Raw genomic sequence first — 6,438 nt, forward strand, 5'->3', positions numbered from 1 at the left:
ATCATGAGTGAAGACAAAATCTTCTGAAAAGTGAGCCGGTGTTGCTGGTCTCCCATGCAACAAGCCATCAGCGATACGCCTTCTGTGATGGATGCTAGCAAATCCCTTTTTATATGACTTCCTTATAAGAACCCTTTTATGATTGGCAATAAGCTTAAGTTGAACCCTCGACCTTAAGGTTGCAACCCTTATGTCCTCGACTCTTTACCAATTGGGAAAGAGGCCTCTCTCTCTCTCTCTCTCTCTCTCTCTCTCTCTCTCTCTCTGACCTACCTAGTTCATGGATGCAGGTTGTGCAACTTCTCAAGGGTGAAGATGGGACAGTGGAGGTGATGGGAAGAGAACATAAGCCTGTTGCTGTTAAGGCACTTCTTTTAGATGCTTTTGACTTGGAAGACTACACTTGTTCTAGGTATCTCAGTGATCTTAATCGTTACAGGAAACTTGCTTTAGAATAGTGACCCCCATACTTATTTGAGCCTGTATTTTTACTAGGGGTTTTTTTTCTCTTTCTCAAATGTGAGGTTTTTCCATATGCCCCTAAAAGAGTATTAAGCATAATGGATGGGGCCCATGTTCAACATTTACCATCAAAAATTAGTCTTCAAAAATAGAAGATTAGTGTTGCATTTGCCATTCTCTATCTTATTGCTTTTATGGTTAAGCATGTTTGATCTGTGTAGACCGCACACTAAAATTCAGTTTATCAACTATATCTTCTGTTCACTTGGCACTTCCCTGGGCGGCGGAGCTACATGTAGCATAAGGGGGACAGCTGCCCCCCTTTAGTTGGTCTTTTCCAAAAAATCCTTAACGCCTCAGGGTTTTGGATAGGATCCCCCCTTGTTTTTTTGCCAATAATTAGGCGCAACGGAGAAGGGTTTGTGCGGCAAAGTTAGGGTAAAGACAACTTTCCTTTAACTTTTTTGTAATTAATAAATTGCCATTATTTTGTAACAGTTACTACAAAATTACCCTCCAAAGTCAACTTTTTAATTTTTATGATCAACAGTAGAAGAAAAAAAGAATTTTGGGGTTTAAACAGGGAAAACATGTATATGAAATCAAGACCATTGATCTTGTAAAAACATCATCCGGTGGCCCACATGGTCTTGGTTCTATCCTAAATGGATACCCAACAAATTTTGAAATTTGATTTGAATCTTAACTGATTACTGGCCTCTGTTTCTTGAATTTTTCCAATTGTGAATATTTTTCCACCTTATGCATAGCTTGGATGGGGCCCATCATTTCATACCATGTTTTAATGGCGTGTGGCCGACCAACTCCACGCAAACCCATGTATGTAGTGGGCCCACTATTTAGTTACAATTTATTAAGGAAAATAAGTACATTGTACTAACAATATATACGTGTTAAATGGAGAAATACGCGCAATTTTCTTAACTCTTCAAACAAATTCATAAATATGTCCTAGAAGCATTCGTCTCACCTAATAATTCGCAAATCCAATCTTCATAACTATAATACATTAAAATATGAAAAATCGCATAATAAAATTGAGCAAATTTTCTGTAGGAAAAAAAATATAAATGTTTTTCAAACTGGAAGTAATTTGAATTGAAATTTGTGTGAATTTGATTTCTTTTTAATTTATAATAATTTTTTGATTATTTTATAATAACTATTTTTTGCCCCCCCCCTCCCCCTCTGGAGAAAAATCCTGCTCCGCCCCTGTGGCAATGCCTATGGGTGGGTGGCATTCGATCGGTAGGCCATAGCATAGATATAAGGCCGATAAAATGGTTCCAGACGTTCAGTTGTAGACTTTTTTGGGTATGGTTAAACATGCGGCTTAATGTGAAGGACACGTTTGGCAACCTTAAAAAAAAAAAAAAAGAGTCACCGAGTCTTCTCTATCTAGTCATGAGCATAGCTAGAAAAACTTGATTTGGCAAAAAAAAAAAATGTAGTAAAAAAATGGAAGCACAATAAAATACGCTTAAATTTTTAAAATTTACAAAATGCAGTGGGGTAAAGTTGGATAGTAAGCGAAAAAACAACACGTTTAATACGTCTAAAATGCATTTTAAACATGTTTAAAATGCTTTCCTGAGTTTTTCTTTTCTTTTTTTTTTGCTGTAAAAGTTTTAAACAGGGTACTAAACGGAAAACATAAAACACGATTTTTCAAAAAAAAAAAAAAAACGCCTTGCCGAATATTGTCGTGAGATATGAACAGGAAGACTAGGAGATAGAGGGATTTGAGAGGGAGTGATCAATGCACGGGAGGACAATGTATTCGAGAATGTAAAACACTATCTACTTCCTGGGCTCGATCCCTTCTCAAGTTTAGATTTGTATCCGCTTATGACCTTTGGAATGGATGGAGGGAGGTCTGCTCTAGCGTTGAGAGTGTTAAGAAGGGTTGCCCTCAATGGTGTCCCCCACCACCAGGCTTCCTAAAAATCAACTTTGATGGATCTAGCCTCGGAAATCCCAGTCCTTCAGGGATTAGTGGTCTTCTTCGAGATGAGATGGGAGCCGTGATTTGGGCTTTCTATGGCCCGGTGGGCATAGCGGATTCTAATGATGCAGATATCAGAGCGGCTTTGTGGGGAATAAGATTAACTGAGTCTCTTGGCATGGCTAAGGTGATAGTGGATGGGGATTCACAAAATGTCATAGCTTGGATGAAGGATAGAAAATCTTTCCCTTGGAGATTTGCCAATTGGATCGACGAGATTAGAGATCGAATTGGTGGAGTGGAAGTTGTATTCCAGCATGTCAAAAGGTTGGCGAATTATGATGCGTACGGTCTCGCCAGAGGAGGAGTGGGGAGGCCGCCCTGGAGAGAGATCATGCCCCCCCCGCGCACCCCCCCCCCCTACTGAGAGGTTTTGTCAACTCTCTCGGTCGGCTTTTTCTTTTGATGTGTTTTTTTATTTCAATATATCTTACCATTCAAAAAAAAAAAACGAGTTTTTTTCTAGGGTACTGTAATACCAAAAGATTCATAAGGCCTCATTAGATCTTTGCTTCTTATTAAGATACAAATGAAGAAACTGAAGTTAATCATGAGAGAACGAAACAACAAAATTAGCAGACAAATTGGAATTCCATGGAGACTCATAGAGTCTTAATCTCGCTTAGATTTGAGAGAAGAACTAGGAAAGAAAATACTTTGCTTTTGGCAAAAAAAAAAAAAGTTAAAAAAGTACAAGAACAAGAAAGATGACAGAAGAAGAAACTCCTTTTAAATTCTCCCAAAAAACTTTTAGAAACCATCTTCCAACGGACCCACCTATTGACTGCAACCACAGTACACAGTCAAATGAAAGGGCCATGCACCCGTATTTATGTGGAGGATGGGTGAATAAAGAGCTGCCACTTGTCCACTTGAGGTGGTCCCAAGTTCGCTTGTCACCCTCTCAAGCGGGTGGTTAGCTACCCTGATGGTCCCAATAGCCAAGTGTCACTCTTGGCTTGGCCCAATCTTGTGGTCCCCCTTGCCTTCACATTTTGTCAAGTGTCACTTTTGGTTTAGCCCAAATCTTGTGGTCCCCCCTTGCCTTCACAGTTTTTTTTTTTTTTTCTTTTGAAAAATGACATATTTCACTGATATTATAACACTGGGGACCAGAAGTCCCCAGCTTGTATTACAAAATATCAAGTAGAGGATGGACCAGGTATACCCAGGACCAAGTAGAGGAAAACATTAAGGCATAACAAGATACAAAAGTATATCTTTTTTTCTCCCCTCCTTGAATCCACAGAGATCACCTAGTTACCGTAGAATCCCAGAGCCGCTCCAACACGGAATTGCACATCTAGGAAGCGCATCTCTCCAGCTCCTCCACAGTGTCTCAGAGATGGAGGACTGGCAAACCCATAAGGGCGGCATCCGGATTTCTCTCCAAAAACCCACTGCTTTTTCGGATAAAGATCTTTCCTTCTATATGTCTAATAGTCACCTCCCTGGTGAGCTCCCTAATGCGTTTCCTCAAAGTTTTTTCCTCACTCATGATTAACTCGAATAAAGGGTGCTTATACAAGGGCGAGTGGGTCTCTTCCACTGGGGTAAAGCCACAAACTGTAGAAAGTGAAAGGGCAATCTTTTGCGTCTTGCTTAAAAAAAATTCAGAATTTCCTAAGCACGTGCCTAGAGGTCTCTAAACAGGTTGGATCATTGGTGGACGCCCTCTCTTTGTTGTAAACCATCGTTCTCATCCTGTGGAGGATTCTTTCCAAAACCAGAATCTCCTTGAATCTCGATGAATAGCTTCCTGCTTGGACCCCCCGGGCATGAGTGAGATTCCTTCTGGGGGGAATTTTGGTTGTTCATTTCTGCCTACACAAAATTGAAATTGAATCGCCCAAGAGACCAAGGGATACCAAACGTTTCACCTGAAATCTGTAAACCTTTTTCGCTATCAAGAAAGAAGGCTCCTTTGTAAAGAGAAGCCTCACTTTCTCGATATGAGAGCTCTAATTGCGCCAAGCACAAAGCAGGATGAGAAAGACTACCATAAATATTACATAGCATACCCCACCATCCAAAAGCCGAAAATATCAAATGTTATATAAAAACAGAAGCTCTTTAGACCCAATCCTAAGCAGAAATTGGGGCAAAGCCCCACCCACAAAGAGTTAGGTGGTTCCAATAGGAACTTATCCGAGGGCACAAACTGTCCTGAACGGGGGAAAGGGTTTATCCAACCGTCTAATTTTTTGCAATTTCAATATTTTGCAATTTCCGCTTAAGGGCAAGAAGGTCATACTTCCTAAGGTAAAGCCAGCAGATGTTAGATATTCCTGACCAAAAGCCTTTTTCCCCAAACCCCTCCCACCTACCGACAGACCAATCTTGGGCAGCACACCATTATTTGATTGGACAGAACCGGGATTTGAATTTGGCAAGGGGCCCAACGGTTCGCCGGGGATCTTATACTGCTGCACCGGAATGCCAGCAGTTAACGGCAACGTCGACTTCCCCAAATCAGCAATTGGGGGAGAATTTAGGTCAACCGGCCACCCCTTGCCTTCACAGTTTTCACCCCTACATTGCACCCCTTATTACATGTCTACACCTTGCACTTATCTACAACATTCCCCTCACTACAAAAGACAGTCAAATTCGCTCAAAACTACAGTGATACCCCTACTAAAAGGTAGGAATGTTATTGGTACACTACTAGCACTCTACTAACATAAGCCAAAGGGCTTCGACCGGGACCCGGTCCACATCACCGCCCCTACAAATATTTAATGGAATGGTTTTTCACTGTTGCCAAACCTGCCTTTTGAGGTGGTTTATACTTTATACACCAACTTTTTTTTCCTCGAAAGTTCACGCTTACAGAGAGTCCATCTTCCACTATGAGCAATAAGCACAAGAGATTACAAAGGATTTAAGCTAGATATCTTGGACACTATGATTCACAAAGGATTTAAGCTAGATATCTTGGACACTATGATTTGGGCGTAGACCTGTGTCTAGACACCGATGTAAACACTGCTAACACGAGTTTAGATATGTTTCAAGCTTTCCCAATTCCTTTCTTTCCTCCTTTAAAGGAAAGAGTAAGTTTCTTCAAGATTTTGGACAGGCTTAGGGCTATCAGTTGTCAGCTTTCAGTCTTTTTTTTTATGACATAGGGTATCCCCACCCCATTTAGGGCAGGAAGCTTTCAGTCTTTTACTCTGTTTAGGACCTAAGAAGGGCCGGTTCTCTAATCAACCAGTGAACATATGAAGCAAGTTTTTTGTCCATCTCTCTTCTATGTTGTCAATGCAGGATTTAATACCTTTATCTTCCCTCACCTGATGATATAAGCTGTCAGGGAATGATTCAATATTTTTATATATTGTTACTGTTGATGCCCCATTTTGCCCACCGTAGACTAAAGATAAGTTTGACATAATGACTTCGAAGACGACATATAAAATTGATGGGAATGTACGAAATCTAATGCGATCCTTTAGTACTCATTTTGACAATAAAGATACTTCCATGTATCCTCATGAATCAGATAATAAAATGCTATTGCCTCTACTTGTGTTGGTCCTATTTACTTTGTTCGTTGGATTCGTAGGAATTCCTTTCGATCAAGGAGTAATGGCCAGAAACCGAGTGAATAGCGAGTCATTCATATTATTGTATCATTGCAATACAGGTATGACCAATCAATTCTAAATAGAAAATAGAAAACTTTTCATTAAAGAAAGATCTTCCCTCGAGGATTGACATAATGACTCCGATGATGAGTGACTCTTGACTGCATGGACTGGCTTTTGTAATCTCCAAACCCTATGATTTTAGGTGAAACTTTGCAACACAAAACCTTCCCATTCAAAACCCACTTTGGAACACCTCAAAAAATCCAAAAATATCATGTTCGTAGTAAATTCTAGGCCCTGCGCCATTTACTATCGCAAACCCCAGCAAGCAAGAAAGTAGGATTTATTTGCGATACC

The sequence above is a fragment of the Tasmannia lanceolata genome, unplaced genomic scaffold (genome assembly GCF_043159265.1).
Source record: "Tasmannia lanceolata isolate RefF3 unplaced genomic scaffold, GAP_Taslan_0.1 ptg000018l, whole genome shotgun sequence".
NCBI lineage: Eukaryota > Viridiplantae > Streptophyta > Magnoliopsida > Canellales > Winteraceae > Tasmannia > Tasmannia lanceolata.